General features: G+C 32.1%; 13 non-coding genes across 13 annotated transcripts; 9 read left to right on the top strand and 4 right to left on the bottom strand.

Moving 5' to 3' along the window:
* Positions 1 to 140: 140 nt before the first annotated feature.
* Positions 141 to 212, top strand: Trnae-uuc (transfer RNA glutamic acid (anticodon UUC)). The gene has a single exon. It is a non-coding gene; the product is annotated as a tRNA-Glu (tRNA).
* Positions 213 to 1,838: 1,626 nt separating this feature from the next.
* On the bottom strand, positions 1,839 to 1,952 carry Trnal-caa (transfer RNA leucine (anticodon CAA)). Its single transcript has 2 exons — positions 1,915 to 1,952; positions 1,839 to 1,884 (listed from the first exon to the last, which is right to left on the bottom strand). It is a non-coding gene; the product is annotated as a tRNA-Leu (tRNA).
* Positions 1,953 to 2,871: 919 nt separating this feature from the next.
* Trnam-cau (transfer RNA methionine (anticodon CAU)) lies at positions 2,872 to 2,960 on the top strand. The gene is given in 2 exon segments: positions 2,872 to 2,908; positions 2,925 to 2,960. It is a non-coding gene; the product is annotated as a tRNA-Met (tRNA).
* A 752-nt stretch (positions 2,961 to 3,712) lies between these two features.
* On the top strand, positions 3,713 to 3,784 carry Trnae-uuc (transfer RNA glutamic acid (anticodon UUC)). The gene has a single exon. It is a non-coding gene; the product is annotated as a tRNA-Glu (tRNA).
* A 1,626-nt stretch (positions 3,785 to 5,410) lies between these two features.
* On the bottom strand, positions 5,411 to 5,524 carry Trnal-caa (transfer RNA leucine (anticodon CAA)). The gene is made up of 2 exons: positions 5,487 to 5,524; positions 5,411 to 5,456 (listed from the first exon to the last, which is right to left on the bottom strand). It is a non-coding gene; the product is annotated as a tRNA-Leu (tRNA).
* A 920-nt stretch (positions 5,525 to 6,444) lies between these two features.
* Positions 6,445 to 6,533, top strand: Trnam-cau (transfer RNA methionine (anticodon CAU)). Its single transcript is given in 2 exon segments — positions 6,445 to 6,481; positions 6,498 to 6,533. It is a non-coding gene; the product is annotated as a tRNA-Met (tRNA).
* A 751-nt stretch (positions 6,534 to 7,284) lies between these two features.
* On the top strand, positions 7,285 to 7,356 carry Trnae-uuc (transfer RNA glutamic acid (anticodon UUC)). The gene has a single exon. It is a non-coding gene; the product is annotated as a tRNA-Glu (tRNA).
* Positions 7,357 to 8,982: 1,626 nt separating this feature from the next.
* Positions 8,983 to 9,096, bottom strand: Trnal-caa (transfer RNA leucine (anticodon CAA)). The gene is made up of 2 exons: positions 9,059 to 9,096; positions 8,983 to 9,028 (listed from the first exon to the last, which is right to left on the bottom strand). It is a non-coding gene; the product is annotated as a tRNA-Leu (tRNA).
* Positions 9,097 to 10,015: 919 nt separating this feature from the next.
* On the top strand, positions 10,016 to 10,104 carry Trnam-cau (transfer RNA methionine (anticodon CAU)). The gene is given in 2 exon segments: positions 10,016 to 10,052; positions 10,069 to 10,104. It is a non-coding gene; the product is annotated as a tRNA-Met (tRNA).
* A 752-nt stretch (positions 10,105 to 10,856) lies between these two features.
* On the top strand, positions 10,857 to 10,928 carry Trnae-uuc (transfer RNA glutamic acid (anticodon UUC)). The gene has a single exon. It is a non-coding gene; the product is annotated as a tRNA-Glu (tRNA).
* A 1,626-nt stretch (positions 10,929 to 12,554) lies between these two features.
* On the bottom strand, positions 12,555 to 12,668 carry Trnal-caa (transfer RNA leucine (anticodon CAA)). The gene is made up of 2 exons: positions 12,631 to 12,668; positions 12,555 to 12,600 (listed from the first exon to the last, which is right to left on the bottom strand). It is a non-coding gene; the product is annotated as a tRNA-Leu (tRNA).
* A 919-nt stretch (positions 12,669 to 13,587) lies between these two features.
* Positions 13,588 to 13,675, top strand: Trnam-cau (transfer RNA methionine (anticodon CAU)). The gene is given in 2 exon segments: positions 13,588 to 13,623; positions 13,640 to 13,675. It is a non-coding gene; the product is annotated as a tRNA-Met (tRNA).
* Positions 13,676 to 14,427: 752 nt separating this feature from the next.
* Trnae-uuc (transfer RNA glutamic acid (anticodon UUC)) lies at positions 14,428 to 14,499 on the top strand. The gene has a single exon. It is a non-coding gene; the product is annotated as a tRNA-Glu (tRNA).
* The last annotated feature ends 7,314 nt before the right edge of the window (positions 14,500 to 21,813 follow it).

Below are 21,813 nucleotides of genomic sequence, written 5' to 3' on the forward strand. Positions count from 1 at the left end.
TAGCTCTTTCAATTTAGCTATTAGAATATTTGACCAAACTATTATTGAAAGAAAATGCCGGATGGTGTATTTTAACAAAGTATGCAAATTCAAAAATATATCCTTGAAAGTTTGCATTCTCTGTGAAATTACTTCAAGTCTCCCATGTGGTCTAGTGGTTAGGATTCCTGGCTTTCACCCAGGCGGCCCGGGTTCGATTCCCGGCATGGGAAGACGGAGGTTCCGAGGTGAAATGGTTCGCAGTCTGGATTCTGAGTACAGCGATCGCAGATCAAATCTTAGTGGTACCTCCCTTTTCATAATGATTCTTACATTTTCATGATAAAGAAAGCGTCTTTCCGGGTGCGTGAACAATTCCTTTCATAAAAATATCATTTCTTATCTAACAATTTATGAATTATCATTTTATATCTTTTCAATAAAAAAAGTCAAATTACGATTTGATAAAAATAAAAAATAATAATTCAATGGAATCAATCTACTACAAATCACTGCGCTTGAAAATTAAAAGTGTATGTACTCGAAATAAGAACGGAAATATAAATTCCATTTCTGTTTTAAAACCTATACAAAGCAATTTGTTTTACAGAAATCTTAATATTAATTTTGGTGAAATCATGCATTTCAATGGGTTCATGGAAAATCGAAATTATATTCAGTTTCATCACACAAATAAAAACATTTCTAATGGTTATATAAATTTAAATTCTTGCAAACATTAGAAAAAATAATACGGAAGTGAAATTGATATCTTTAAAAAAGTGTTTGGATTTTATGATAGTTACAAACCATTCTTACTTTCTCGTGTACGTGGTATAGAGAAATTATTGTAATCGGCAAAGAATTTCAAACTAAGGATATTGACGAATCACCACGTTTTTGACCTCCCTGAGTCTGAAAAACACATCTTTGATAAATATCCGCTATCTATCTATGACAAAGATAATTCTACAAGGCTTTGAGCTAGACGGATGAAATTCGGCATATTATCTGTATAAAAAATATGTGGATTTCTATGAAATTTTGAGCAAAATTCTTTGAGTCGAAGTCTATCTCTCCGGCTGTTTGAATTGTATTTATCACGGTAACAAGAAGAGTTACATGGATTAAATTGGGTTTACAGATTTATTTAACGTCTATAGTGCAGACAATTATAAAAATTTGAGCCAAATCAAACAAAGGGTTCACCGTCTGTTGGTCTGTACTTCCAGAAATATGTAAACGCTCAAAGACGCAATGACTTAAAATGACAAATTTAGTATGGTATATTGTGACTACAAGTGTAGTGTCTTGTCAAATTTTTGTTTCAATCGCCAGGGAAAAAAGTGCCTAAAACAAAATTTTTGATTTTTGGATACTATTAACTGCATGCCAGGGAGTAATTGTCAAAAAATTCGCAGAGGATTACATACCATAAAAATGCTCAATTTCCTGCCAAAAATTACTATTTTGTAACTGTTTTACATCAGTGTCATGCAAGACGCTCTGTGAGATAAGAATCTATGCGAAAAAGTTTTCGGGAGACAAACCCCATTGGTTACTCTTATTTTTATTGCTGGGAATCTTTAATCCTTTAATCCTTTGCGAATCCTTTAATCTTATTGCACTATTGTGTTGAACAATACTTTGTATTATTTTACATTCCAACTTTTCTCGTATATCCTTATAGAAGAGATAGAAAATGGATATAGAGGATTTAGAAAATGTTGGAGGAAAGGGTTTTCAATAAAGATTAGTTGAGACAAAATATCAGAGAAACAACTTCTAAGAAGATCGAGAAAAGACACGAAAGTGTCATTTAATTGTTTATTCTGCGTAGCTCAAAAGAAAAATCATCATGTCAGAAGTGGGATTCGAACCCACGCCCACATTCGTGGACCAGAACACTCAACTCTGCAACAGAGCAAGATTACCCTTGAGTCTGGCGCCTTAGACCGCTCGGCCATCCTGACACATACGGCCGGGGCATTTAATAATGCACTTGAAGAGAATAACAAGGTCATACAGACAAAAAAAGGCCCGATTTCAAAAAAGAATGGAGTTTGTGTGGGTTTCAATAACAAACAATTGTGATTATTCCAAATGAAACTATCTGCTAGAAAACTAAAAATATATCTCTTTTATATCAAGCTTTGAATTGTTATGAATATTAAGATTTTTTAAAATTAATCTTTACTAATTTGCAAATAGATTTTCATCCGAAGTGAAAACAAACAAGAAAGAAAGTTTTATTTTTACAGTCTCTTAAAATTAGCAACTAATGAACTTTATTCTTTCTAACGTCTCTTAATCTCAAAGAGGGGTATATTTTGCCATATATTTTGGATGCAATATGCCTATTAAATTTTAAGGCATGAAAAATTTTATTTTTTCTGTCTGTTAATATCATAGCAAATGTAGTACCTGAATTATGACATTAAAAAAAAAAAAACTTTTGTACTTTCTGATATATATCATCTATTAAAGCACGAAAAGTTTTAATAAATAAGTACAGAAAGTCACATTTATAAAATATATATATATAACGCATTGCATGTGAAAAGTGATACAAAAATTCCAAGACTCAAGGAAACGAAATTTCAAAAATTCAGAGATATTACAGACAAAGCGTGCTTGGAAGTAGTTATTATGTTTAATTAATAATGGTATAGTTTGATATGCTAAGATCGCATATCTTTACTATGTGAAAATGTTCTAAGGATCAATTTTTGAATTTCTCGATCCAAACTGTAGGATCGGTTTGAATTAAACCACAGGTTAAGTTTGGCGCATGTAAATAATTACAGATATTTTGACCTCACACAAAATGAAACCGTTTTCAAAACCAAATGGTAAATGCTTCGTTTAACCCTTTTCACGAGCATAGTCGGTGCCTCGGTAGCGCAGTAGGCAGCGCGTCAGTCTCATAATCTCTCTCAGGAGCAATCTGAAGGTCGTGAGTTCGATCCTCACCCGGGGCAGTTCTTTTTCCGCTGCAGAGTTTGAATGTAGGATTTTATTCGCTTTTCCCATTTTAATTTTCTTATTATTTCTAGCCTTTTCCCCCAACACAACAAACAGTTTCTTTTCTGGTTTATTACTCACTAATTTCAATTTGTTTTAACGTTAACCAATTTTAAATGCACGCAAATCATTCATCATTCTATAAAAACAATTGGTTTGGGAGTTTGAATTTTAAATTGGAAAAAATATTGGGTAAAGGTCTTTTATTGCTCTAATTATTTTGTATATAAGGATCCTGTTTAGCTATTCCATGTTCCCTTTCTCACCTCCTTCTCCAACTATAAGTATTTTTTTTTTCTGTTTGTATTTTTCTGGAATATATCTCGATGCAACTTAGCTGGAATCTGAATGCAATATATATATCTCTATTTTTACACACAATTCTGCAAACAAATGGAAACTAAATTTGCATTCAGGTAAAAAGAAAACAAAGAAACAAAAAATCTTATTAAAGTACACTGCCGCTATAACGTAATAGTGAAAATCTACTTAGTTGAGATGCTACAAATGATATAATACGAAATGTTAATTTTATTACTTAGAAAGAAGAATTCGAATGTTAAAACCTGTAGCTCTTTCAATTTAGCTATTAGAATATTTGACCAAACTATTATTGAAAGAAAATGCCGGATGGTGTATTTTAACAAAGTATGCAAATTCAAAAATATATCCTTGAAAGTTTGCATTCTCTGTGAAATTACTTCAAGTCTCCCATGTGGTCTAGTGGTTAGGATTCCTGGCTTTCACCCAGGCGGCCCGGGTTCGATTCCCGGCATGGGAAGACGGAGGTTCCGAGGTGAAATGGTTCGCAGTCTGGATTCTGAGTACAGCGATCGCAGATCAAATCTTAGTGGTACCTCCCTTTTCATAATGATTCTTACATTTTCATGATAAAGAAAGCGTCTTTCCGGGTGCGTGAACAATTCCTTTCATAAAAATATCATTTCTTATCTAACAATTTATGAATTATCATTTTATATCTTTTCAATAAAAAAAGTCAAATTACGATTTGATAAAAATAAAAAATAATAATTCAATGGAATCAATCTACTACAAATCACTGCGCTTGAAAATTAAAAGTGTATGTACTCGAAATAAGAACGGAAATATAAATTCCATTTCTGTTTTAAAACCTATACAAAGCAATTTGTTTTACAGAAATCTTAATATTAATTTTGGTGAAATCATGCATTTCAATGGGTTCATGGAAAATCGAAATTATATTCAGTTTCATCACACAAATAAAAACATTTCTAATGGTTATATAAATTTAAATTCTTGCAAACATTAGAAAAAATAATACGGAAGTGAAATTGATATCTTTAAAAAAGTGTTTGGATTTTATGATAGTTACAAACCATTCTTACTTTCTCGTGTACGTGGTATAGAGAAATTATTGTAATCGGCAAAGAATTTCAAACTAAGGATATTGACGAATCACCACGTTTTTGACCTCCCTGAGTCTGAAAAACACATCTTTGATAAATATCCGCTATCTATCTATGACAAAGATAATTCTACAAGGCTTTGAGCTAGACGGATGAAATTCGGCATATTATCTGTATAAAAAATATGTGGATTTCTATGAAATTTTGAGCAAAATTCTTTGAGTCGAAGTCTATCTCTCCGGCTGTTTGAATTGTATTTATCACGGTAACAAGAAGAGTTACATGGATTAAATTGGGTTTACAGATTTATTTAACGTCTATAGTGCAGACAATTATAAAAATTTGAGCCAAATCAAACAAAGGGTTCACCGTCTGTTGGTCTGTACTTCCAGAAATATGTAAACGCTCAAAGACGCAATGACTTAAAATGACAAATTTAGTATGGTATATTGTGACTACAAGTGTAGTGTCTTGTCAAATTTTTGTTTCAATCGCCAGGGAAAAAAGTGCCTAAAACAAAATTTTTGATTTTTGGATACTATTAACTGCATGCCAGGGAGTAATTGTCAAAAAATTCGCAGAGGATTACATACCATAAAAATGCTCAATTTCCTGCCAAAAATTACTATTTTGTAACTGTTTTACATCAGTGTCATGCAAGACGCTCTGTGAGATAAGAATCTATGCGAAAAAGTTTTCGGGAGACAAACCCCATTGGTTACTCTTATTTTTATTGCTGGGAATCTTTAATCCTTTAATCCTTTGCGAATCCTTTAATCTTATTGCACTATTGTGTTGAACAATACTTTGTATTATTTTACATTCCAACTTTTCTCGTATATCCTTATAGAAGAGATAGAAAATGGATATAGAGGATTTAGAAAATGTTGGAGGAAAGGGTTTTCAATAAAGATTAGTTGAGACAAAATATCAGAGAAACAACTTCTAAGAAGATCGAGAAAAGACACGAAAGTGTCATTTAATTGTTTATTCTGCGTAGCTCAAAAGAAAAATCATCATGTCAGAAGTGGGATTCGAACCCACGCCCACATTCGTGGACCAGAACACTCAACTCTGCAACAGAGCAAGATTACCCTTGAGTCTGGCGCCTTAGACCGCTCGGCCATCCTGACACATACGGCCGGGGCATTTAATAATGCACTTGAAGAGAATAACAAGGTCATACAGACAAAAAAAGGCCCGATTTCAAAAAAGAATGGAGTTTGTGTGGGTTTCAATAACAAACAATTGTGATTATTCCAAATGAAACTATCTGCTAGAAAACTAAAAATATATCTCTTTTATATCAAGCTTTGAATTGTTATGAATATTAAGATTTTTTAAAATTAATCTTTACTAATTTGCAAATAGATTTTCATCCGAAGTGAAAACAAACAAGAAAGAAAGTTTTATTTTTACAGTCTCTTAAAATTAGCAACTAATGAACTTTATTCTTTCTAACGTCTCTTAATCTCAAAGAGGGGTATATTTTGCCATATATTTTGGATGCAATATGCCTATTAAATTTTAAGGCATGAAAAATTTTATTTTTTCTGTCTGTTAATATCATAGCAAATGTAGTACCTGAATTATGACATTAAAAAAAAAAAAAACTTTTGTACTTTCTGATATATATCATCTATTAAAGCACGAAAAGTTTTAATAAATAAGTACAGAAAGTCACATTTATAAAATATATATATATAACGCATTGCATGTGAAAAGTGATACAAAAATTCCAAGACTCAAGGAAACGAAATTTCAAAAATTCAGAGATATTACAGACAAAGCGTGCTTGGAAGTAGTTATTATGTTTAATTAATAATGGTATAGTTTGATATGCTAAGATCGCATATCTTTACTATGTGAAAATGTTCTAAGGATCAATTTTTGAATTTCTCGATCCAAACTGTAGGATCGGTTTGAATTAAACCACAGGTTAAGTTTGGCGCATGTAAATAATTACAGATATTTTGACCTCACACAAAATGAAACCGTTTTCAAAACCAAATGGTAAATGCTTCGTTTAACCCTTTTCACGAGCATAGTCGGTGCCTCGGTAGCGTAGTAGGCAGCGCGTCAGTCTCATAATCTCTCTCAGGAGCAATCTGAAGGTCGTGAGTTCGATCCTCACCCGGGGCAGTTCTTTTTCCGCTGCAGAGTTTGAATGTAGGATTTTATTCGCTTTTCCCATTTTAATTTTCTTATTATTTCTAGCCTTTTCCCCCAACACAACAAACAGTTTCTTTTCTGGTTTATTACTCACTAATTTCAATTTGTTTTAACGTTAACCAATTTTAAATGCACGCAAATCATTCATCATTCTATAAAAACAATTGGTTTGGGAGTTTGAATTTTAAATTGGAAAAAATATTGGGTAAAGGTCTTTTATTGCTCTAATTATTTTGTATATAAGGATCCTGTTTAGCTATTCCATGTTCCCTTTCTCACCTCCTTCTCCAACTATAAGTATTTTTTTTTCTGTTTGTATTTTTCTGGAATATATCTCGATGCAACTTAGCTGGAATCTGAATGCAATATATATATCTCTATTTTTACACACAATTCTGCAAACAAATGGAAACTAAATTTGCATTCAGGTAAAAAGAAAACAAAGAAACAAAAAATCTTATTAAAGTACACTGCCGCTATAACGTAATAGTGAAAATCTACTTAGTTGAGATGCTACAAATGATATAATACGAAATGTTAATTTTATTACTTAGAAAGAAGAATTCGAATGTTAAAACCTGTAGCTCTTTCAATTTAGCTATTAGAATATTTGACCAAACTATTATTGAAAGAAAATGCCGGATGGTGTATTTTAACAAAGTATGCAAATTCAAAAATATATCCTTGAAAGTTTGCATTCTCTGTGAAATTACTTCAAGTCTCCCATGTGGTCTAGTGGTTAGGATTCCTGGCTTTCACCCAGGCGGCCCGGGTTCGATTCCCGGCATGGGAAGACGGAGGTTCCGAGGTGAAATGGTTCGCAGTCTGGATTCTGAGTACAGCGATCGCAGATCAAATCTTAGTGGTACCTCCCTTTTCATAATGATTCTTACATTTTCATGATAAAGAAAGCGTCTTTCCGGGTGCGTGAACAATTCCTTTCATAAAAATATCATTTCTTATCTAACAATTTATGAATTATCATTTTATATCTTTTCAATAAAAAAAGTCAAATTACGATTTGATAAAAATAAAAAATAATAATTCAATGGAATCAATCTACTACAAATCACTGCGCTTGAAAATTAAAAGTGTATGTACTCGAAATAAGAACGGAAATATAAATTCCATTTCTGTTTTAAAACCTATACAAAGCAATTTGTTTTACAGAAATCTTAATATTAATTTTGGTGAAATCATGCATTTCAATGGGTTCATGGAAAATCGAAATTATATTCAGTTTCATCACACAAATAAAAACATTTCTAATGGTTATATAAATTTAAATTCTTGCAAACATTAGAAAAAATAATACGGAAGTGAAATTGATATCTTTAAAAAAGTGTTTGGATTTTATGATAGTTACAAACCATTCTTACTTTCTCGTGTACGTGGTATAGAGAAATTATTGTAATCGGCAAAGAATTTCAAACTAAGGATATTGACGAATCACCACGTTTTTGACCTCCCTGAGTCTGAAAAACACATCTTTGATAAATATCCGCTATCTATCTATGACAAAGATAATTCTACAAGGCTTTGAGCTAGACGGATGAAATTCGGCATATTATCTGTATAAAAAATATGTGGATTTCTATGAAATTTTGAGCAAAATTCTTTGAGTCGAAGTCTATCTCTCCGGCTGTTTGAATTGTATTTATCACGGTAACAAGAAGAGTTACATGGATTAAATTGGGTTTACAGATTTATTTAACGTCTATAGTGCAGACAATTATAAAAATTTGAGCCAAATCAAACAAAGGGTTCACCGTCTGTTGGTCTGTACTTCCAGAAATATGTAAACGCTCAAAGACGCAATGACTTAAAATGACAAATTTAGTATGGTATATTGTGACTACAAGTGTAGTGTCTTGTCAAATTTTTGTTTCAATCGCCAGGGAAAAAAGTGCCTAAAACAAAATTTTTGATTTTTGGATACTATTAACTGCATGCCAGGGAGTAATTGTCAAAAAATTCGCAGAGGATTACATACCATAAAAATGCTCAATTTCCTGCCAAAAATTACTATTTTGTAACTGTTTTACATCAGTGTCATGCAAGACGCTCTGTGAGATAAGAATCTATGCGAAAAAGTTTTCGGGAGACAAACCCCATTGGTTACTCTTATTTTTATTGCTGGGAATCTTTAATCCTTTAATCCTTTGCGAATCCTTTAATCTTATTGCACTATTGTGTTGAACAATACTTTGTATTATTTTACATTCCAACTTTTCTCGTATATCCTTATAGAAGAGATAGAAAATGGATATAGAGGATTTAGAAAATGTTGGAGGAAAGGGTTTTCAATAAAGATTAGTTGAGACAAAATATCAGAGAAACAACTTCTAAGAAGATCGAGAAAAGACACGAAAGTGTCATTTAATTGTTTATTCTGCGTAGCTCAAAAGAAAAATCATCATGTCAGAAGTGGGATTCGAACCCACGCCCACATTCGTGGACCAGAACACTCAACTCTGCAACAGAGCAAGATTACCCTTGAGTCTGGCGCCTTAGACCGCTCGGCCATCCTGACACATACGGCCGGGGCATTTAATAATGCACTTGAAGAGAATAACAAGGTCATACAGACAAAAAAAGGCCCGATTTCAAAAAAGAATGGAGTTTGTGTGGGTTTCAATAACAAACAATTGTGATTATTCCAAATGAAACTATCTGCTAGAAAACTAAAAATATATCTCTTTTATATCAAGCTTTGAATTGTTATGAATATTAAGATTTTTTAAAATTAATCTTTACTAATTTGCAAATAGATTTTCATCCGAAGTGAAAACAAACAAGAAAGAAAGTTTTATTTTTACAGTCTCTTAAAATTAGCAACTAATGAACTTTATTCTTTCTAACGTCTCTTAATCTCAAAGAGGGGTATATTTTGCCATATATTTTGGATGCAATATGCCTATTAAATTTTAAGGCATGAAAAATTTTATTTTTTCTGTCTGTTAATATCATAGCAAATGTAGTACCTGAATTATGACATTAAAAAAAAAAAAACTTTTGTACTTTCTGATATATATCATCTATTAAAGCACGAAAAGTTTTAATAAATAAGTACAGAAAGTCACATTTATAAAATATATATATATAACGCATTGCATGTGAAAAGTGATACAAAAATTCCAAGACTCAAGGAAACGAAATTTCAAAAATTCAGAGATATTACAGACAAAGCGTGCTTGGAAGTAGTTATTATGTTTAATTAATAATGGTATAGTTTGATATGCTAAGATCGCATATCTTTACTATGTGAAAATGTTCTAAGGATCAATTTTTGAATTTCTCGATCCAAACTGTAGGATCGGTTTGAATTAAACCACAGGTTAAGTTTGGCGTATGTAAATAATTACAGATATTTTGACCTCACACAAAATGAAACCGTTTTCAAAACCAAATGGTAAATGCTTCGTTTAACCCTTTTCACGAGCATAGTCGGTGCCTCGGTAGCGCAGTAGGCAGCGCGTCAGTCTCATAATCTCTCTCAGGAGCAATCTGAAGGTCGTGAGTTCGATCCTCACCCGGGGCAGTTCTTTTTCCGCTGCAGAGTTTGAATGTAGGATTTTATTCGCTTTTCCCATTTTAATTTTCTTATTATTTCTAGCCTTTTCCCCCAACACAACAAACAGTTTCTTTTCTGGTTTATTACTCACTAATTTCAATTTGTTTTAACGTTAACCAATTTTAAATGCACGCAAATCATTCATCATTCTATAAAAACAATTGGTTTGGGAGTTTGAATTTTAAATTGGAAAAAATATTGGGTAAAGGTCTTTTATTGCTCTAATTATTTTGTATATAAGGATCCTGTTTAGCTATTCCATGTTCCCTTTCTCACCTCCTTCTCCAACTATAAGTATTTTTTTTTTCTGTTTGTATTTTTCTGGAATATATCTCGATGCAACTTAGCTGGAATCTGAATGCAATATATATATCTCTATTTTTACACACAATTCTGCAAACAAATGGAAACTAAATTTGCATTCAGGTAAAAAGAAAACAAAGAAACAAAAAATCTTATTAAAGTACACTGCCGCTATAACGTAATAGTGAAAATCTACTTAGTTGAGATGCTACAAATGATATAATACGAAATGTTAATTTTATTACTTAGAAAGAAGAATTCGAATGTTAAAACCTGTAGCTCTTTCAATTTAGCTATTAGAATATTTGACCAAACTATTATTGAAAGAAAATGCCGGATGGTGTATTTTAACAAAGTATGCAAATTCAAAAATATATCCTTGAAAGTTTGCATTCTATGTGAAATTACTTCAAGTCTCCCATGTGGTCTAGTGGTTAGGATTCCTGGCTTTCACCCAGGCGGCCCGGGTTCGATTCCCGGCATGGGAAGACGGAGGTTCCGAGGTGAAATGGTTCGCAGTCTGGATTCTGAGTACAGCGATCGCAGATCAAATCTTAGTGGTACCTCCCTTTTCATAATGATTCTTACATTTTCATGATAAAGAAAGCGTCTTTCCGGGTGCGTGAACAATTCCTTTCATAAAAATATCATTTCTTATCTAACAATTTATGAATTATCATTTTATATCTTTTCAATAAAAAAAGTCAAATTACGATTTGATAAAAATAAAAAATAATAATTCAATGGAATCAATCTACTACAAATCACTGCGCTTGAAAATTAAAAGTGTATGTACTCGAAATAAGAACGGAAATATAAATTCCATTTCTGTTTTAAAACCTATACAAAGCAATTTGTTTTACAGAAATCTTAATATTAATTTTGGTGAAATCATGCATTTCAATGGGTTCATGGAAAATCGAAATTATATTCAGTTTCATCACACAAATAAAAACATTTCTAATGGTTATATAAATTTAAATTCTTGCAAACATTAGAAAAAATAATACGGAAGTGAAATTGATATCTTTAAAAAAGTGTTTGGATTTTATGATAGTTACAAACCATTCTTACTTTCTCGTGTACGTGGTATAGAGAAATTATTGTAATCGGCAAAGAATTTCAAACTAAGGATATTGACGAATCACCACGTTTTTGACCTCCCTGAGTCTGAAAAACACATCTTTGATAAATATCCGCTATCTATCTATGACAAAGATAATTATACAAGGCTTTGAGCTAGACGGATGAAATTCGGCATATTATCTGTATAAAAAATATGTGGATTTCTATGAAATTTTGAGCAAAATTCTTTGAGTCGAAGTCTATCTCTCCGGCTGTTTGAATTGTATTTAACACGGTAACAAGAAGAGTTACATGGATTAAATTGGGTTTACAGATTTATTTAACGTCTATAGTGCAGACAATTATAAAAATTTGAGCCAAATCAAACAAAGGGTTCACCGTCTGTTGGTCTGTACTTCCAGAAATATGTAAACGCTCAAAGACGCAATGACTTAAAATGACAAATTTAGTATGGTATATTGTGACTACAAGTGTAGTGTCTTGTCAAATTTTTGTTTCAATCGCCAGGGAAAAAAGTGCCTAAAACAAAATTTTTGATTTTTGGATACTATTAACTGCATGCCAGGGAGTAATTGTCAAAAAATTCGCAGAGGATTACATACCATAAAAATGCTCAATTTCCTGCCAAAAATTACTATTTTGTAACTGTTTTACATCAGTGTCATGCAAGACGCTCTGTGAGATAAGAATCTATGCGAAAAAGTTTTCGGGAGACAAACCCCATTGGTTACTCTTATTTTTATTGCTGGGAATCTTTAATCCTTTAATCCTTTGCGAATCCTTTAATCTTATTGCACTATTGTGTTGAACAATACTTTGTATTATTTTACATTCCAACTTTTCTCGTATATCCTTATAGAAGAGATAGAAAATGGATATAGAGGATTTAGAAAATGTTGGAGGAAAGGGTTTTCAATAAAGATTAGTTGAGACAAAATATCAGAGAAACAACTTCTAAGAAGATCGAGAAAAGACACGAAAGTGTCATTTAATTGTTTATTCTGCGTAGCTCAAAAGAAAAATCATCATGTCAGAAGTGGGATTCGAACCCACGCCCACATTCGTGGACCAGAACACTCAACTCTGCAACAGAGCAAGATTACCCTTGAGTCTGGCGCCTTAGACCGCTCGGCCATCCTGACACATACGGCCGGGGCATTTAATAATGCACTTGAAGAGAATAACAAGGTCATACAGACAAAAAAAGGCCCGATTTCAAAAAAGAATGGAGTTTGTGTGGGTTTCAATAACAAACAATTGTGATTATTCCAAATGAAACTATCTGCTAGAAAACTAAAAATATATCTCTTTTATATCAAGCTTTGAATTGTTATGAATATTAAGATTTTTTAAAATTAATCTTTACTAATTTGCAAATAGATTTTCATCCGAAGTGAAAACAAACAAGAAAGAAAGTTTTATTTTTACAGTCTCTTAAAATTAGCAACTAATGAACTTTATTCTTTCTAACGTCTCTTAATCTCAAAGAGGGGTATATTTTGCCATATATTTTGGATGCAATATGCCTATTAAATTTTAAGGCATGAAAAATTTTATTTTTTCTGTCTGTTAATATCATAGCAAATGTAGTACCTGAATTATGACATTAAAAAAAAAAAAACTTTTGTACTTTCTGATATATATCATCTATTAAAGCACGAAAAGTTTTAATAAATAAGTATAGAAAGTCACATTTATAAAATATATATATATAACGCATTGCATGTGAAAAGTGATAGAAAATTTCCAAGACTCAAGGAAACGAAATTTCAAAAATTCAGAGATATTACAGACAAAGCGTGCTTGGAAGTAGTTATTATGTTTAATTAATAATGGTATAGTTTGATATGCTAAGATCGCATATCTTTGCTATGTGAAAATGTTCTAAGGATCAATTTTTGAATTTCTCGATCCAAACTGTAGGATCGGTTTGAATTAAACCACAGGTTAAGTTTGGCGTATGTAAATAATTACAGATATTTTGACCTCACACAAAATGAAACCGTTTTCAAAACCAAATGGTAAATGCTTCGTTTAACCCTTTTCACGAGCATAGTCGGTGCCTCGGTAGCGCAGTAGGAGCGCGTCAGTCTCATAATCTCTCTCAGGAGCAATCTGAAGGTCGTGAGTTCGATCCTCACCCGGGGCAGTTCTTTTTCCGCTGCAGAGTTTGAATGTAGGATTTTATTCGCTTTTCCCATTTTAATTTTCTTATTATTTCTAGCCTTTTCCCCCAACACAACAAACAGTTTCTTTTCTGGTTTATTACTCACTAATTTCAATTTGTTTTAACGTTAACCAATTTTAAATGCACGCAAATCATTCATCATTCTATAAAAACAATTGGTTTGGGAGTTTGAATTTTAAATTGGAAAAAATATTGGGTAAAGGTCTTTTATTGCTCTAATTATTTTGTATATAAGGATCCTGTTTAGCTATTCCATGTTCCCTTTCTCACCTCCTTCTCCAACTATAAGTATTTTTTTTTTCTGTTTGTATTTTTCTGGAATATATCTCGATGCAACTTAGCTGGAATCTGAATGCAATATATATATCTCTATTTTTACACACAATTCTGCAAACAAATGGAAACTAAATTTGCATTCAGGTAAAAAGAAAACAAAGAAACAAAAAATCTTATTAAAGTACACTGCCGCTATAACGTAATAGTGAAAATCTACTTAGTTGAGATGCTACAAATGATATAATACGAAATGTTAATTTTATTACTTAGAAAGAAGAATTCGAATGTTAAAACCTGTAGCTCTTTCAATTTAGCTATTAGAATATTTGACCAAACTATTATTGAAAGAAAATGCCGGATGGTGTATTTTAACAAAGTATGCAAATTCAAAAATATATCCTTGAAAGTTTGCATTCTCTGTGAAATTACTTCAAGTCTCCCATGTGGTCTAGTGGTTAGGATTCCTGGCTTTCACCCAGGCGGCCCGGGTTCGATTCCCGGCATGGGAAGACGGAGGTTCCGAGGTGAAATGGTTCGCAGTCTGGATTCTGAGTACAGCGATCGCAGATCAAATCTTAGTGGTACCTCCCTTTTCATAATGATTCTTACATTTTCATGATAAAGAAAGCGTCTTTCCGGGTGCGTGAACAATTCCTTTCATAAAAATATCATTTCTTATCTAACAATTTATGAATTATCATTTTATATCTTTTCAATAAAAAAAGTCAAATTACGATTTGATAAAAATAAAAAATAATAATTCAATGGAATCAATCTACTACAAATCACTGCGCTTGAAAATTAAAAGTGTATGTACTCGAAATAAGAACGGAAATATAAATTCCATTTCTGTTTTAAAACCTATACAAAGCAATTTGTTTTACAGAAATCTTAATATTAATTTTGGTGAAATCATGCATTTCAATGGGTTCATGGAAAATCGAAATTATATTCAGTTTCATCACACAAATAAAAACATTTCTAATGGTTATATAAATTTAAATTCTTGCAAACATTAGAAAAAATAATACGGAAGTGAAATTGATATCTTTAAAAAAGTGTTTGGATTTTATGATAGTTACAAACCATTCTTACTTTCTCGTGTACGTGGTATAGAGAAATTATTGTAATCGGCAAAGAATTTCAAACTAAGGATATTGACGAATCACCACGTTTTTGACCTCCCTGAGTCTGAAAAACACATCTTTGATTAATATCCGCTATCTATCTATGACAAAGATAATTCTACAAGGCTTTGAGCTAGACGGATGAAATTCGGCATATTATCTGTATAAAAAATATGTGGATTTCTATGAAATTTTGAGCAAAATTCTTTGAGTCGAAGTCTATCTCTCCGGCTGTTTGAATTGTATTTAACACGGTAACAAGAAGAGTTACATGGATTAAATTGGGTTTACAGATTTATTTAACGTCTATAGTGCAGACAATTATAAAAATTTGAGCCAAATCAAACAAAGGGTTCACCGTCTGTTGGTCTGTACTTCCAGAAATATGTAAACGCTCAAAGACGCAATGACTTAAAATGACAAATTTAGTATGGTATATTGTGACTACAAGTGTAGTGTCTTGTCAAATTTTTGTTTCAATCGCCAGGAAAAAAAGTGCCTAAAACAAAATTTTTGATTTTTGGATACTATTAACTGCATGCCAGGGAGTAATTGTCAAAAAATTCGCAGAGGATTACATACCATAAAAATGCTCAATTTCCTGCCAAAAATTACTATTTTGTAACTGTTTTACATCAGTGTCATGCAAGACGCCCTGTGAGATAAGAATCTATGCGAAAAAGTTTTCGGGAGACAAACCCCATTGGTTACTCTTATTTTTATTGCTGGGAAGAAAGTATGGCTTTCGTAAAGGTATTTTTGCCTTTAATCTTATTGCACTATTGTGTTGAACAATAATCATATTACAAAAACATACTTTATTTCTGTAAAAAATATTATTATATTAATTGCAGATTAATCCTTTCCAGTTTAATTTAAAGCATAAATTCTACGGGAGCCAACAGAAAATTAGACAGATACATATTACGTTATGACTGAAGGCGTTCATAATATTATGAGTGAATTATATGCCGATCAAAATTTGAAGTTTAAAAATATTTTGATGAAGAAGCTATTAAAATACGAATTGCATAAAATATTTAATTATTAAAATTTTAACGAACATTAAGATTGGCGAACCGGCTGGTTGCCAAAGGCGGCTAGTAATAAATAAACAGAAACATGCATTTCACATAGTTACTAAAATAATATAAAAAAATTAACGTCAGTTAAATCATTAGCAGGATAATAAATTAAATTGTCCGATTTATTAAAAGAACGGCCTTATATCGCTTCCTGTCTAGGGCTCCAAACTGCCTATATTCCTCAAAAGGATCTAGAAATTAATAATAATAAAAAAAATACTAAAATAAATAAATAAAATTAAAACTACTTTTCTTCGAGAAAGAATTTATGAAAAAAAGATAAAAGCGAATGTTATATAATTTTTAAATTAGTTATCAGCATTTGCACATCTAAATATAGAAAAAATTAATTTATAAACCATTCAAAATCATTAGCACATAATCACTGAAAACGTTGTACCACCAGGAAAGAATGATGAGGGCACCCCCTCTCCGCACCAGCGGGAGCATGTTTGGCCCGGACGATTTTAACGTGTACCAGTCCCGCTTCCATGACGGTTCTTCGGATCACGAACCTGAAACCCTCCAGTTCCGAGACCTTACCACCAGGCCACTGCGGTCCACTTTATAGATTAGTTGTTTATTCTTTTGCGAGAGCTTAGCTTTGGCGCTTTTCTAATGATTTTTGTGATATATATTTTGAAGGTCACTCCGAGGTAAACTGTTTTGCTTTTCCAAGGAATGTCTTTTCTAAAAAATTTAGGCGGGGAGGGGGGGAGTAATTTCTTTTTCCAAGAGAAGTACATAGCTAGGCACTTATCAAAGTTAATTTGGAATATTCCACAGAACAAGCCATTTCTCTATGAGTCTGTTAAGGAACTGAGTAATGCTTTTATGTTTAAAGTAACTGATTTATCAATGTGCCAATAAACATAAGCATGACTAAATAGCGGAGATCAATGAATTCAGGTCTGACATTTTTATTATTTTACATTTATGCTGATTATATTCTTTTTTCACAGACCAAGCCGAAGGTCATTACTATTATTTTCTTTCACCATTTTTTTTTTCGAATTTTGAACTTGGCATTGCATTTTTTTTTCTGTGAATGGATCATTATTTGCTTCAATCCGACACTCAAATAAAAACTAATCTTAAAGATTAATTTTGATTTCAATGTTCTTAACATTATACAGAAGAAAATATTCCAGTGCAAGGAAAGAAAATTTTTAATGCAATTGTATCTAATTGCACATATTTTTTTTTCTTTCTTAAGCCTTCTGCTTATGTGCATAATACTTTCTACTACACTCAGCCACTTATAAGACACCAGTAAGTCATGCATGCGCAGAAGAAATATCGCGTATGCGCTGAAACTGCGGACAATATTAAGTTCTTGTCTTGATGGGTAGTACTTGCTAATGTACATTTTCTATGCATGCGTGGTCTTACTGGATGGATTATAGCTGGCCGAGTGTAAACCCTACATTAATCTGTGACATGCAGATCTGAAATAAGGTTAACAGCCCGACCAGATGGACACATCTTTTGGTTTCTTTCTGAATTCATTTCTATTTAAATACAATTCCTTTCCAGAACCCCAGACCATCAGCTACTTTTGGACGATTTCACCGGATGTATGTGATACCAAGGTCACTTGAATGGCGACAAGCAGCGACTAAAATAGAGTATTTCTGGAGTAAGTATTGACTTTCATCCCGTTAAACGCATTCTTTGTTCCGCCCTGACTGTGATTTTGTGCCATATTTCATTTTAATTCAAAACTCTATTACTAAAAGTAATTAATAGAAGTGCTGCTATTCATTTTATCGAGTATGTCACATATTAAACTTGAATACTTTTTATTTCGAGCCCAAAAGAGAAAATGAAGACATGATAAAACTAACATAATTTAATTTTGAGCACACATATAAATTCAGACGGAAATCTTTCATCTAAAGTTATCAATGAGATTATTTATTTCACGAAAAAAAAAAAAATTAAATAAAAAATGTAAATGTTTGTTTGTTCACAATCTTAAATCTTCGAAAGTTCTTCACCGATTGCTTTGAAATTTTGACACTACGTTCACACAAATTTTGAACGCGTTTTTTTTATATATCTACTACATAGACGTCACACCTGTAATTTATTTTTGAAGAAACATACGCTGTACTAACTATTTTACAAATCCATTCCGATGTTTTCTATTGCCTTGTTCAATTGAACTTTCACAGATCTCGAAATAGATTATTTATTTTTTGCAACAATACGCTGGAATTGACCTGTGTCCTTTACCATAACCTTCATTTCATGAGCATAGTTTATTTTTTTTTCCATTTCGTTTATTTTAAACTGTTTTGCTTATTTTTCAATGCAATAGAGCTTTGTCGATTGTTTATCATTTCTATTCAAATTATATCGTGAAATTGACATCTCCAGGTATATTTATTCTAGCAGATTGAAATATTTCGTTTCTCACAGTTCTGCAATTGAACTATGTTTAAATTAGTTAATCAAACTTTATTATTTTAAAAATTAAAAAAAATATTTATTCAATAATAAAATCTATATAAATAAAAATCCGTCATGATTTAAGACGCTGCAAATCTTTGCTGTATTCGGTAGTACCTATGTATTGCGCATGCAAAGTAAATAATTTGAACGACACAAACGAGGTGATCTAGACGACAAACAATATAGCATATAAAAAAAAAATGTACACCGCGCATTCCAATCACGATGAATGCTTCTTTCTTCGCATGCTGCTGGTAAATGTGCCGGTCCAACATCATTCCAGTAATTGAGAATTATCAATGGCATTACACGTCACTTTTTGCAGTGCAGATTAAATTCTGTATTGGAAGAACAGCCAATATCGGGATATATGCATTAATGAAGGGTACAAATGTCACATTCAAGAAAATATCATTGTTGCCTTTTCTCGAATCATTTTGTTCTCCTTCATCTCCTATATATATAAATATACAATGATATCTCTTAACCTAATTTAAATCTAATTAATTTCCTAATTTTTATCTTAATTTAGCCCATTCATTCTAAAATGGTCTCTTATTTCCTGATACAATGCCGCCTTTTTTTACTTAATTAATCCTATACGAATTCTGTAAAACTGCTGTAATCAGCAGGTTCTCATGCTCCGAGTGAAGGGATAAAAATCTTTAATGCTCAGCACATTCTTTTAAAGATACCTAGATTTCCCTATCCTAAATCGACATGTATCAAAGAAAATCCTATCAAAATCTCATTGTAAAAACCACTGAAGGGAAAATTTCACTCTCTTTTGCTCTTGTGTCGCGATGTAGACTGACGTACTTTTTACCGCTTATTCTTGTGCATAACTTATCTTATGCCTTCCGGGATGGAATGAAGCGAAGTTTTTAAAATTTTCTTCTTTCAGGCCACGCAGCTGCTATATATCTATATCTATACAGCAGCTGCGTGGCAGCAGATTTACAATTGTAGCAATGAAATCTCAAGTCAAATTTCGTATATCTAATTCGGTGTGGAACATGTTCGCATACAGATATAATTCCAAAAATCATTTTTCGGACTCGTAAAATCTAAAATTTCGAAACCTCGCATTCGATTTTTTTTTGACGATTTCAGTTCTTTTTATTCATGTACACAAGAAAATAAAATTTTCTCTCCAATAAACAAAAACCTCGAATGATTTATTTCCTTCCTGTGATTAAATATTAATCTAAATATTCGAAAATTCGTAGTATATAAAATTATTTATAAACTGAAATAGAAAAGTTCCCTTAAATTGTACAAGATTCACCAGAAGATATGGAAATTTAACGTGGTAAAAAAATCAAAATCACTTTTAAGTCAATTGAATGCAATAAATGATAACCACATTGGAATTATCTTTAAGTATGCGCAGTTAGCTAACGATAGTTTTCGCAACAGCATGGAGGCGGAAATTGCTTCCAAAAACGATTACGACTCGACCTCTTCTCTCAAGAAAGCGAAGATAATTCGACACCACAGTCTTATACGTTACCGGGAGACGCGAAATAATTACAGTACCGGAGATCTCATATTTGATGTGAACCTTACGGTGGCTCATATAAGATATATGGATTAAATCAATATCAATACCACTCGCACAGCTGAATACAGTTTCAGAAATATAAAGAATCAAAAAAAGTAATTTCGATATTGCGTTCTATATCAAATCATTCGAGACAGTTTTTGATTTTTGACGAATTAATCGCAATTAGAAAGTCGACGCAATACACTCGCATTCGAGTTTGATCTTTGTATGTAAAATTGTTTAAGTGAAGGATACAAGTTTAATAACGTGATTTTCGTATTCAGTAACCGCGGAATACGAATGGATGCATACTGAGTGAGTTTGAGGTTCGAACTCGTAACGTTAGGCCGAATAACAAAACCAATAGACAAAAGTGTACACTCGTGTTCGGAAGTTGTTATCTGGCTTATGAAGTTACCACCACAAGTTCTCCTATCAACTTTCTTGTATAATTCTAAAAGAAGGGTACAATCTGTAAACTTCGTACAGAGAAGGGAATTGGGACATACATTTAAGAACGGCATCCATTTTTGTTGACCGTTACGATTCAGAATCTGACTATGATTTTCTATTTGGCTGTAAAAGATAATATACTATAATTCATATATCTAACTAGCTAAAATTTTCAATTATGGTCACGCACACATACATACGAATAGAGATTGTGAAGTCGATGATAGATTTATCACTAAAATCTTAAACACATCTATAATTCCAAAGGTATAACATTGTGCACTAAATTTCATTTCACTCAGACTGTAGCGTTTTTATGCTTCAAAAATGATTTTTTTTGACACACGAAGTTCTAAGATGTGGAAATTCATTATATTTTAGAAGTCGAATTTTTTGGCGACGGCAGTATTGTCTCTTAATGCTTAGTGTACTAGAAATTGTCCATTCCTCCAGTCTAGACGTAGATGGAGATCGAAATAATAAATGTTCTCTAAAAGAAGACAATCAAAAGGTCACTATCAAACGCACGAAATGCATAACAGCAAATGAAACAGAATTTGTAAAACATACTCCTACATTTTGGTTTGCAGAAATTCCCTTCAGATTCGCCAATTTTTCGATCGCGTGTTACCTGAATGGTAGAATTAATTTTACCTTAAAATGAGTTTGTAAGAGTACAAGTACTGTTTCGCACTCGCCAACATCAAGTATTCATTGCGAAAAACCGATTTGCACTTTCCCTTCCGTACGTCATTGCTACAAGCCAATGTCTCATCTCCAAAAAATTGCTTCGGGCAAGGAGATAAACAATCGAACCGATTTTAAGCGTATTTGCCTTGCGATTCAATTTAGAATCGAATAGTGCTATACGAAATGTTTCACAGGAAAACACAATTGTATAGTTAGAATTAAATTCTTAAAAATTTAATTATAACCATCAGAGCTATATTTCAGAAATTTATCAACGTATCTTTTACCAGTAAGCGACTCCTAATAACAGAAAACGAATGTGTAATAAAGTAGACGAGTTTGAACACGAAACCAAATAATTACTTAGTCGCTTAACTATTTTGCTCGAGTGCCATACGTGCATCGATTTTTGATAGTTGTAAGCAAAAAATAAACCCTTCATAATGATTATAATTCAATATTAAA

This window comes from Argiope bruennichi, chromosome 9 (genome assembly GCF_947563725.1).
Source record: "Argiope bruennichi chromosome 9, qqArgBrue1.1, whole genome shotgun sequence".
Lineage (NCBI taxonomy): Eukaryota > Metazoa > Arthropoda > Arachnida > Araneae > Araneidae > Argiope > Argiope bruennichi.